Source organism: Theropithecus gelada, chromosome 20 (assembly GCF_003255815.1).
Source record: "Theropithecus gelada isolate Dixy chromosome 20, Tgel_1.0, whole genome shotgun sequence".
Classification (NCBI taxonomy): domain Eukaryota; kingdom Metazoa; phylum Chordata; class Mammalia; order Primates; family Cercopithecidae; genus Theropithecus; species Theropithecus gelada.
Window position 1 is genome coordinate 58,491,420 of NC_037688.1, and position 12,877 is coordinate 58,504,296.

At 37.7% G+C, this 12,877-nt stretch overlaps 1 protein-coding gene across 1 annotated transcript in view; it reads right to left on the reverse strand.

Annotated features, from left to right (window-relative positions):
• The window catches only part of HS3ST4 (heparan sulfate-glucosamine 3-sulfotransferase 4), a 438,327-nt gene that overhangs the window by 319,046 nt on the left and 106,404 nt on the right, over positions 1-12,877 (reverse strand). The gene's annotated exons all lie outside the window — the stretch shown is intronic.

The window sequence follows — 12,877 nt, forward strand, 5'->3', positions numbered from 1 at the left end:
TAAAATTACAGCAAAACCTACAAAAATAAAAAGAAGACACAAGTCATCAATAAGAGGAATGGAACAGGGTATCTCAGTGCAGGTCCTGGGATCATTAAAAAGGTAAAGAAATACCACGAACAACTATACACTTGTAAATTCGACAACTTAGAAGAAATGAACCAATTCCTCAAAAGCCACTAACAAAACTCAAAAATGAAACAAAAAAAAATTGAATAGTCCTATAACCAAAAAAGAAACTGAATTCATAGTTTTAACATTCCAAAAAAAAAATTCTTCAGATCCAGATGGTTTCACTGGAGAATTCTACCAAACATTTCAACAAGAATATACATCAATTGGACACAGTCTCTTCCCAAATATAGAAGAGGAGGAACCACTTTCACACCATTTTATTATCTGGTTACAAAAACCAGATGAAGACAGTACAAAAGAGAAAATACCCACCAATACTTCACATGAACTAGATGCAAAAATCCTTAACAAAATATTAGCAAATCCAACAATGTATAAAAAGAATTATACATCATGACCAAGTAGGATTTGTTCCAGGTATGCAAAGCAGATTCAAACGTCAATCAATGTAATCCACCATATCAGCAAGCTAATGATTTTTTTAAATGATGCATCAAAACCATTTGACAAAATCAAGTTAGGAACAGAGGGTAACTAAATCTTCCCAATAAAGACAATCCACAAAAACCTATACCTAACATCATACTTAATGGTGAAAAACTATTTACTTTCTCACTAATATCAGAAACAAGGCAAGGATGTCCACTCTCACCACTCTTATTCAATATAGTACTAGACGTTGTAGGCATGCAATAAGGCAAGGAAAAGAAAAAAAGGCTATAGATATCTGAAAGGAAGAACCAAAACTAGCCCTATTTGCAGATAATATGCTTGTAACGTAGATTCCTACTTCCAAAAACCTTATAAAACTAATAAGTGTGTCCACCAAGGTTGCAGGATACAAAGTCAATACACAAAAGTCATTTGCATGTCTATAGACTAACAATGAGCATGTAGAAACCAAAATTAATCACACTGTAATTTACAACTGCTCCCAAGAAAATAAAATAGTTATAAGCTTAATAAGACAGGTATAGTATCTGTAAGTTAAAAGTTATAAAATCCTGGCCAGGCATGGTGGCTCACGCCTGTAATCCCAGCACTTTGGGAGGCTGAGGCAGGCGGATCACGAGGTCAGCAGATCGAGACCATCCTGGCTAACAAGGTGAAACCCTGTCTCTACTAAAAATACAAAAAATTAGCCGGGCGTGGTGGCGGGCACCTGTGGTCCCAGCTACGCGGGAGGCTGAGGCAGGAGAATGGCATGAACCTGGGAGGCAGAGCTTGCAGTGAGCCGAGATTGCCCCACTGCACTCCAGCCTGGGCGACAGAGCGAGACTCCCTCTCAAAAAAAAAAAGTTGTAAAATGCCAATAAAAGTAATCAAACAAGAACTAAATAAATGAAGGGACATGCCATGTTCAGGAATTAGAAGACTCAGCAGCACAGTAAAGATGTCAAGTCTCCCCATAGTGATCTATAGATTTAATGTATTCCTACAAAAATCTGCACAAGGTTGTTGTAGAGGTAAACAAATGCATTCTAAAATTTATATGGCAAGGCACAGGCCCTAGAATGTTTAAAACAATCTTGAAAAAGAAAAATAAGAGTAATCCATTCACTTTAAGTCCTACTATACAGCCACAGTAATAAGGATAGTGTGGTATCAGTAGAAGGATAAACACTTAAATCAATGGAAGAGAAAACATAAGCTAGAGATACACCCACACAAATTTTTGACAAAAGTATCAAAACAACACAAAAAAGGAAACATAGCCTTTGAAATAAATCATTTGGCCAAACAGACAATTTGCATAGGCAAAATACAAACATAGACCTAAACCTCAAACCTTAGAGGAAAGTTAACTCAAAATGGATTGTGCACTTAAATGTAAAACATAAAATTATGACACTTTTAGAATAAAAATAGATGAAAGTCTTTGGGATCTGGGCTAGGCAAAGAATTCTTAGACTTGACACCAAAAGCATGATCCATAAAATAAAATTTTGGTAACTGTAATTTCATCAAAATTAAAAACTTTTGCTGTGTGAGAGATCCTAATAAGAGCATAAAAAGACAAGCTCCAGACTAGAAGGAAATATTTACAAATCACACATCTGAAAAAGGATTAGTATCTAGAATAAAGAACTCTCAGAACTCAATGTTAAAAATCAAACAATCCAAATAGAAAATATACACAAGACATGAACACACCAAAGAAAATATACAAATGGAAAATAAGCACATGAAGAGATGTTCAACTGCATTAGCCATTAGAAAAACGCAAATTAAAACCACAATGAGATACTACTACTCACCTATTTAAATGGTTAATATTAAAAATCATGACAACTGCAATACTGGCAAGATTGCAGAGAGCCTAGATCACTCAGACACTGCTAGTACCACCATTCTGGAAAAGTTTGACATTTTCTCAGAAAACTAAACATGGAAACACACCAATTGCACTCTTGGGCATTTATTCTAGAAAAAACATAGAAATGTATGTTTACCAAAAAAATTGTAAATAAATTTTCACAGCAGCCTTATTTCTAATAAAGCTGGAAACGCTCAGAAGTCTTTCAACAGATGAATGTTTAAACAAACTGGGCTACATCAATATTATGGAATACCACTCAGTAATAAAATGAAGTAACTACGATACATATAACAACTTGAATGTATCACCAGGGAATTATGTTGAATAAAAAAAAGCTAGAGTCCAGAGGTTTCATATCTTATGGCATCATTTACATAACATTTTTGCAATGGCGAAATTATAGAAATTGAAAACAGATTCATAGTTGCCAGGGATTAGACTGAGGTGGAGAGTGTTCAAAAAGAAGTGGGTGTAGCTATAAAAAGGCAACCAGAGGCCGGGCGCAGTGGTTCTCACCTGTAATCCCAGTACTTTGGGAGGCCGAGGTAGGTGGATCACCTGAGGTCAGGAGTCCGAGACCAGCCTGGTCAACATGGTGAAACCCCATCTGTACCAAAAATATTTAAAAATTAGCCAGGTGGGGTAGCAGGCACCTGTAATCCCAGCTACTCAGGAGGCTGGCGCAGGAGAATCGCTAGTACCTGGGAGGTCAAGGTTGCAGTGAGTTGAGACTGCGCCATTGCACTCCAGCCTGGGCAACAAGAGCGAAACTCCGTCTCAAAACAAAACAAAACCAAAAAGGCGACAAGAGGGGTCCCTGTGGTAATGGAAACTTTTGTGTCTCGACTGTGGTGATGGATTCATGAACCTATGCATGTGAGAAAACTGCACAGAACTAAATACTCATGCACACACACGCACCCATATGCACACATACGCATGTGTATGCACACACACACAAATGAGTACAACTGGAAACATCTCAATAAAATTGGTGGATTTTATCTATGCCAATATCCTGATTGTGACATTAAGCTGTAGTTTTGCAATATGTTACCATTAGGGAAAAACTGCATGAGGAATGTATGCTATCTCTCCACATTATTTCTTACCACTGTATGTGAACTTGCAACTATTTCAAAATAAAAAGTTCAATTCAAAAAAAAAAACGAGCAAGAGAAGACGCCACACTAGAGAAGACGATAGAAGCTGGAGAAGACAAACACTTTAAATAAATATAAAATTGAGTGTGTTCACTATCACAGTACAAGTGTATACAGCTGGCATAGGGATTTGGTGGATGTAACTCCCACTTCTCCCTGGACTGTCTGGGAGAACATTTGCAGGAGGAATGGCCACTGAGCTGGCACTTCACGAGTAGGCGACTTGAGGAAAACGGAGGCACGAGGATTGGACTAATGTCCTGCCTCCACGTAGACACATACACACACACATACACACACATTTGCACTCACATACGCAGATGAATTAACCAGAGAAAAATCAAAATCAAAATGGCAAACCGTTGTGCCTGTGCTGAATTAAGAAAACAGTGCCATCTACTTACCAATACTCTGAGAGATGTAGGCAATGTGCACTGCAGAGGTAAGTACCTGGAAGTAAATTACTGTGGGCACACTATTCACAATAGCAAAGATACGGAATCAATCCAAATGCCCACCAATAATAGACTAAAGAAAACGTGGCACACATACACCATGAAATACTATGTAGTCATAAAAAGGAATGAAATCGCGTCCTTTGCAGGGACATGGATGCAGCTAGAAGCCATTATCCTCAGCAAACTAACCCAGGAAGAGAAAACCAAACACTGCATGTTCTCACTTGTAAGTGGGAGCTGAACAATGAGAACACATGGACTCAGAAAGGGGAAAAACACACACTGGGGTCCATCAGGGAATGGGGTGGGGAGGGGAGGGAGCATTAGGAAGAATAGCTAATGCATGCTGGACTTAGTACCTAGGTCACGGGTTGATAGGTGCAGCAAACCAGCATGGCACACATTTACCTGTATAACAAACCTGCACATCCTGCACATGTACCCCGGAACTTAAAATAAAAATTTAAAAAAAGAAGAAATTTGAGGCAAATTGAACAGAATCCCATAAGGATCTTCTTAGAGTCACAAAGATAGGAGGCCGGAGTCAGGCACAGCCCAGCTCAGGAGCCAGCACATCAAGGAAGAGGGCTGACTCAGTCATCCCACTGTGAAAGTTGCAGGTACCAGGGTGAAATCACTTTTTGTCAGAACCAATCAAATTAGAGCCAGGAAAGCATGAAGTGGGAGAGCTCTTGCTCATGTATCTGAGACAAAGATTGTCTCAAGGACTTTCTAAGGTAACCCCACAAGAAATTTCTTCTTTAGGATTGTAGTAACTCAGATAAGACGCCTCCGAAAGAATACCTGTCCAGTAACGGCATCTCCACCAATGAACTGATACCAGCTATGGCTTTGAGGCTCCAAAACCAATGAACTCTGTTTCTAAGCAGCTTATGTGAACTTCTCCTTTTGCCAACTAAAGCTTCCCTTTGACCTCTCCTCCTCAAGTGAATCTGTGGCTTGCTACAGCCGCGCGTCTCAGATTATAATCCCTTTTTACTGGTGAATAAATGTATCCTATTAGGAGATATTTTTCTCTGAAATTTTTTTAGGTTGACACCACTCATCCTAGCATTCAACCAAACATACACAAGCTCTGGGGTCTTAACACAGTTGGAGGAGAAGATGATGCAACTGCTGTGGTCTCAAGCTCCTGTGCACTCCACCTGAGGTCGGGGTACCCTTGATCTGCTGATGCCAACCTAGATCAACCTTCTCTTCAGCTTGAGAAAATACTGTAATAACAAGAACAGACAATAATAGTAACTAAACAATTATTAAGTGTTAATACTAAGTGTTAGCCAATGGGTTAAGCTCTTTAAACACATTATCTCATTTCATCATACAATTGTCTTACAAGGTCTAAGATAAGGCTCCCAATGGCATAAGGGAGAACAGGATAAAACCCTGGAAAAAAAAGGTTGTGCGGTTTTGGGGGCAAATAACAAGCTAGTATATGGCTGTCCACATCCAAGGATACATTTAAAGAACAAACACCACCTCCACCACCACAAGAGGCCTAGGAAAAGAACTTGCGACTTTGAAAAAGGATTTAAACATAACATACAACAAGCAGAGGAGGATCATATTTCCAAGCAAAATTGCTCAGGAAATTTTAGATACCATCTGTTTTCCACTCTCAAGGAAATCATAGAAAACAGAGACTTTGTAAAATAAGAGGAAATAATGAGGCAATTTGCTGAATGGGGAAAGGGAAAGCTGACAGAGTTAAGGAATTAATTCAAGGAACTGAAGAATGACTTATGGAGTTAAAACATGAAAGGTGGTGAGGAGCGGAACTGACAATACGGGAAGTTTCATCACCGCGTTGAGCAAAACAAATTTGCAGAGCTCTTTCTGGATGCAGAAGAAAAAATGAAAAAGGTTAAAATTATTTAGAAATTGCTGTTATCGTGGTTTCTATAGATGATATGTTGATAATGCTCCTAGAAATGACAAACTAGAAATCTTGAGATATAAAATATATTCACATTAACAGGACTACAACTAGCACTATCACGCTGAATTCTCACGTCTTATCTATGAGGAAGATACCATTTCATACTAATTCTAAAGATGATGAAACTGAGGGCTAGAAAAGGAAGTAACCTACTCAGTCTGTGATAACCTCAGGGGACAGAGGTGGAATTTACACCCAGAATTTATACCCAGAGGCTACTGGACTCTCGAGGTGAGGAGGAGAGGGAAGGAGAGATGGGAGGGGGAAGCAAAACATGAAAGATGAAAGGACTCATCGATTACCGAAGGAAGAAAGGGAAAACAAAGTACTTCTGGACACACATTGTGATTTTCAGTTCTACCGAGGAGCAGGGGTGCCAATCACAAACCAAGAAGCAGAGACTGAACTGGTCCCCATCTCCCGCGCCCTGCTGCACCGGATGTCAGAAACAACGAAACAAAGCATGTCCTTTCGATGGGAAACAGTTGTAACCCAGGAATTTAATATGTGAACAAGTGGAAACTCCTTTATGAAAGTCACAAAAAAATTATCTGACACAAAAAGAACCAAAGAAACGAAGTCTTCATTAACTTCTCATGAAAAACTAAAAAGTCTACAAGAAAAATTCGGTAAAATAAGGCATGAATTTAAAAATAATAATAATTGGGAAAAAAATCTCATTTTGGGGTGAGGCAAGTCACAAAAACATCAAAGCATGAGAGATGAGTGCTGAAAACATTACATCTTCTATTCTCCTGGCTCCGGTGCTCAGATCAATGCACGGCAAAGAAAAGAACAAGTGCTCAAGAAATGTCTACTCTGCCATGTTTATGAATGATGAGACAGGGAGGAATTCTCACTAAAGTCAAGTGCAAGAAAAGAAAATTGTCTCAGTTTTTATTTAACATCATTCTGGAAATTATAGGGAATGTGAAAACACAAGATGAAGTAATACTATACAAATATTGAGAAGGAAGAGACAGCTGTATCATTATTTGTGGATCACACAATAACACTCAGAAATCCGAGAGGCCACTGCAAACGTATTACAATTACAATCAGTCAATAGAGTGTACAGGCACTACATATATATACACACACACATATATATATGAGACAAGAGACAGAGAAAGAGAAATATATATGTAAATATATATATGAGAAAAGAGACATAGATATATACATATATATACACATACACACACACACACACATATAACTTAAAAGCTACTACCTTCCTTATAAGGCAATAATATCCAACTAAAAATATAATATGTAATGATCACATTCACAAGAGCAACAAAAGTATAAGACACCTTGAAATAACTTCAGAGAAAAATACATGCAACCCAGATGGAAACGATTTACAACATTTTGATGGAGAATATAAACATAACGAATACATTGCTAAACAAGCCATGTCCCTAGATGGGACAACTCAATACTGTATTGATTTTAAGTCCTTAAACAGTAATCTACAAATGTAATATTATTAAATAAAATTCTAAAGTGATTTCATTTGGAATTTGACAACATGATTCCAAAATTAATCTGCAAGTATAAGCAGATCAGAATAGCCCAAAATATACTGAGAAAGAATGACAAGGAAGGAGAGACTCCAGTATTAAAGAATAAACTATAACATAAGGGAACAGTAAAACATTGTTGTATTTGCTGCTGTATACTGAAACCATAACAGAATTAGATCAACAGAATACAATAAAAAGGAAAGAAAACAGACCCAAATATGTAAGTATTTAGTGAGCCCAGAAATTGATACTTCAGATATGTAGGGAAAGAATAACAGTCAATAAACAAATTTAGATAAAAAGGTTTGAACTGCACCTCAGTTATTTCACCAATATAATATGTAAATGAATAAAAATTCTAAAGTTGAAAAATGTATAAAATTCTCTTTACAGAGTTAAATCTAAATAAACACTCCTAGCATCCTTCCCTATTTGTTTATCTCCACAGCACTCATCAGCTTCTAAAATATCATATCCATTTTTTAATATGTTGTTTGCTGTCTGTCTCATGTTGTTTTCTGTCTGTCTCTCCACATTAGAGTGTAAGATCCACGAAGACAGAATTTTTAACTGCTTATCCCCAGTGTCTGGGATACCTTCTAATACATAGTAGCTAAGCAAAAAGAAAAAAAATATTTGGGTAAATGAATAAATAAACATGACCAGACTGCAAAACATTTGTTTAAGTATAAAATCCAAGAGGACAGTATAAAGAAACAAAAATATATATAAAATATAAAGGAAATTAAATTTTTGTCTACATCAAAAAAAGCAACAAAATAATGTGACAGATTGTAAACATATTTGTAACCTATATTGTAAGAGGCTGAATATTTATGATTACATAAATAGCCTTTATAAAATGATCAGAATGAAAAATGGACAAAGATGATGTCCAAAAGAAAAATGTTAAGGGCAAGTAAGCATTTAACATGTATAACATCACCAAAATAATTAAAACTAAATAAAAGTGAAATATAATTCATCTCCTCACTGACTGGCAAAGTCTGACCAGAGCTTATCTTCCTCCAGGGTATGAGAAAACAGGAACTCTAACACTCAGTAAACAGTAAGTAGTTATTTTAGTCCAATCTTTCCAGAGAACATTAAAATGTGTCCAAATTTCATTTGTCAATGCGTGTTTACCAGAAATTCCACTTCTAAGCAGCTGCCTCACAGAAAGACCTGCACAAGTACACAGACATACAGGAGCTCTTGCTATTATGATGCATTGCTATCATAATAATATTAAAAACTGCAAGGAACTTACACATCTATGATCATAAATTAGGGTGCACCAACACAATGGAATGCCATGCACTCTGTTGCATACCAGCATAGGTCAGAACTTCATGAAATACTACCCTTGATAAATTAAGCAAAAGATGCCAAGTTACCAGGCAGCATGAGTGTCCTGCCTGTGACCGTATATAACAGAGGTTCTCCAAATGAATCCCCCAGACCAGCAGCATCAACGTTACCCGGGAGCTTGTCAGAAATGCAGATTTTCAGGCCTCACCCCTACCCTACTGAATCATAAACTTCAGTATGGAACCCAGGAATCTGTTTTCACAAGCCCTCTGTCTTAGTCTGTTCAGGTTGCTATAACAAAATACCTTGGACTGGGTGATTTATAAATAATAGAAAGGTCTTTTTTTGCAGTTTTGAAAGCTGGGAAATCCAAGATCAAGGTGCCAGCAAATTCAGTGTCTGGTGAGGGCTCACTTTCTGCTTTGAGGACAGCACACTTCTTGCTCCATCCTCAAAAGGTAGAAGAGGTAATCAGTGACTTTGCACCTCTTCTATAAGGTCACTAATACCATTCATGAGGGCTCTGCCCTCCTTACTTAATCACCTCCTAAAGGGCCCACCTCTTCACATTATCCCACTGAAGATCAAGTTTCAACATATGAATTTGAGAGGAACACACTGAGACAACAGCATCATCTAAGAGATTCTCATGCACACTAACTTTGAGAACCATTGCCAAATCTTGAAAAAGAGACACTAAATTGTTTATAAGAGTGGTCTTAGGGTATAGTTTCAGAGGAAAACTCATTTTCTGCTTTAAATACTTCTGTATTCCAACTGCCATGTATTGCATTTGAAGTTAATAACAAAGAAAAAAGTAGATGTATCTCCATCAGAGAGAAAGAGGTGGAAGAGAAAGCAGGGGGAAGGGAGAGAGAAAAAGAGAGGGAGAGAGAAAAAAAGACAGAGAGAAATAAAAAGGGAAGAAGAAAAGTGTTACCAGCTAACAGAAAAATAAACAAGATACTTAAGTGGGTGATTCCACTCCCATAAACAGGCCAGAATTGCTCAATAATGGTAGGTTTCAAATATTCTATTCAACCAAGGTTAAAAGAAAATTGTATTAAAATTTGACAACTATTTCTACTTATCAAATAAATAGCATTAAGAAAAATAATAAAACCAATGAAGGAAGGAAGGCGAAACAAAAATATAGCTATCAGATCATGGGTAGTGGTGCACACCTGGAGTCCCAGCTATGCAGAAGGATCACTTGACCCAGAGGTTCAAGGTCATGCTATGACCATGCTTCTGAATAGGCATGCACTCCAGCCTGACCAACACAGTGAGATACCCATTTCTAAATAGATACCCATTTCTAGATAGATAGACAGATAGATAGATAGATAGATAGATAGATAGATAGATAGATAGACAGACAGACAGGCAGACAGAACTATCAACATTAAGCACTTAATACATGGCAGGCAGAATTCTAAGAACGTTATAAAAAATAATTCACTTAGTCCTAACAACCATATTAGAAAAGTGAAATTACCATTTCACAGGTGAGAAAACATGTGAGAGTGTCAATCATATGCCCAAGACCACCAAAGTAGTGAGTAGTGGGGCCAGCTTGTGATCCCATGTCTATGTCTCCAGAGTTCACATTGGTAATAATTGTGCTGAGAGCAGCAGGTATAATACGATATCATTTAAATTGTTAATGATGGATCACAGAGAAAAGGCTGAAAGGTTAGACACTGAAACATTAACAATGGTTTATCTCTGGGTCATAGAATTAAAAGTAATTTAACTTTTGTTTTCTCTTCATTTATGTCTATAATTTCTCTTGTCTCTGAAGATTATATATTACTTGGGCAATGTGAGTGATAAATATTTAATTGGGGACTTTTTGTTCTATTAATAAAAATGAGTAAGAACTCACTAAGAGGACAAGCTCTACAAAATCCAACCAGCAGAGAAGAACCTTTGAAAGCATGGAGTTTTGAAAAAACATGGTACTTCAAGGTAACAATGGGAATTTGAATGTGGGTGACACGGAAATCACTTACAACACCATCATCCACTTCCAGACTGCAGTTGCCAACCAAAAAATAAATAAGTGAAAGCTCAGAAAAATTTTAGCTCAAACTTTCAGTCTGTTTAATGAAAACGAACATGCGCCTTTTCCTCACTGAAGAGACTTTGACAACCGGGGTATTCAAGTAGCACAACCATTCTTGCTGCTTATATACCAACAAGAATACTGGACTTGGATTCATTAAGGAAATCTTTATTTGCCCATTAGAGAGAGCACACATGTAATGTGTGTTCCTCACTGCCAACAATGATAACTCAATGTCCAAGGAGGTGCTGGAAGGACAAACTCATGGCTAGAACGGGCAAATGGACATTTCTGATGAATCAAGGTCTTTAGGTTGGAATATGTTGTACTGGGACTACAGGCTCCAGGAGAGGATTAGAGACAAACATCTAAAGAATGAGGGTGCTGTGAAGCCCCCACATGGCTTAATGCTCCCCACTGCCAGTGCTTAAAATTCAGATTTTCTCCTGCCGTATCAACCTAGGGCATCCTATCCCTTTCCTTGTGGATGGACTTTTCCTTGTGCTAGATTTTATTATTGTTCAAAATATTCACTGCCTCTACATATGGAGGGATTATTTTCCACCACCCCACCAGCAACAGAATTGTCCATGTGGCTTTCGTTAGCCAATTAAATAAAAATGAAAGTTTCATGTACACATTTCTAATTAGAAGCTTTAAGAGTCATTGTATGACTGCCATATTCAGCTATGCTCTCTTTTCTGTCATAAAATCATTAACATCCCAGATGAGGGGAGCTCTACTAGCCTGAATCCCAGAATAAATAAGTTGTGTAGGATAATTACAGCTGACCCAACATAAACATGAAATGTGAGTGAGAAATGAACTTTTGTGGTTGTAAGTCAGAGATTTGGGGCTGATTTGTTACTGCAGCATATCTTAGCCTAAACTGACTGATACACTATTGTATCCTGGTTTTCATACTCCAGACCCACCTAACACCAGGAATCACTTCCTTCTAGAAGCTCTGCAACAATTCTCTGCATTCTTAGAGATAGAAAAGTTGGCCTGAGTGCATCTTTCTCTTTGAAAGTGAGGGAATTTTTTACTCCCTTTTGGATATGGTCCCTCTCTGGAGTAGACTGACAGACTGACTCCCTCAAGCCCTCCTTCTACCCGACACTCAACACATACTTACATCAAAAATCTCCTTTCTTCCAGCTTGTCATATGGCCTCTCCCATGCAAGTGATAACAGTATGAAAAGCAATGAAGAGCTTGACCAGTGGAGAATGAAGCCGGCCTTCAGACAGCAGCCAAAAGATGATGAAACAAAAAACCTCATTCTAGCCAGTATCCTTGAGGGCTCTTGATTTCTCCGGCATAAAGAAACTTCCAGATTGAGTAGTGCCGATTTCCAAGAGTCCAGGATTCTAACTGTTATCCATTGCTCTAGACATTAACAAAGCATAGCTGTCACTGGCAATAAAGGGCAAGCATCTGCTTTGTAAATGGTTTATGAGCAGTACCTTTGGACCTCTGCAAACATATCACTTGATTATTACAGAGGAAGCTTCGGAAGGAAATGAAAATACAAGGAGTGTTTGGAATGGTCAAGAGGCATTAGTAACAACAATAGCAACAACAATGACATTATTATTAAATATAACAGCTAACATGTGCCCTTGCTAGCTGTCTTTGGTGTCCTAAGCCCCTTACATGTATTAATTCATTTGCCATTCCTAACTAACCTGAGAATAAGGTGCAATTTGTTCTCCATACCTTAAAGATGAGATGATAGACGATTTAAAAGGTAGCTTGCAAAAAGCCATATCACAATTCAATGCAATACCGTGATTTTGAATTCAAATCTCTTAACTTCAGAGCTCAAGTACCTAATCATCCTACCATACTGCCTGAGATTAAGGATATAAGTACATGGAAATATTTGGGAGTTCTTTCCCATGTAGAATCTTCTTCCAAGAGACATTACA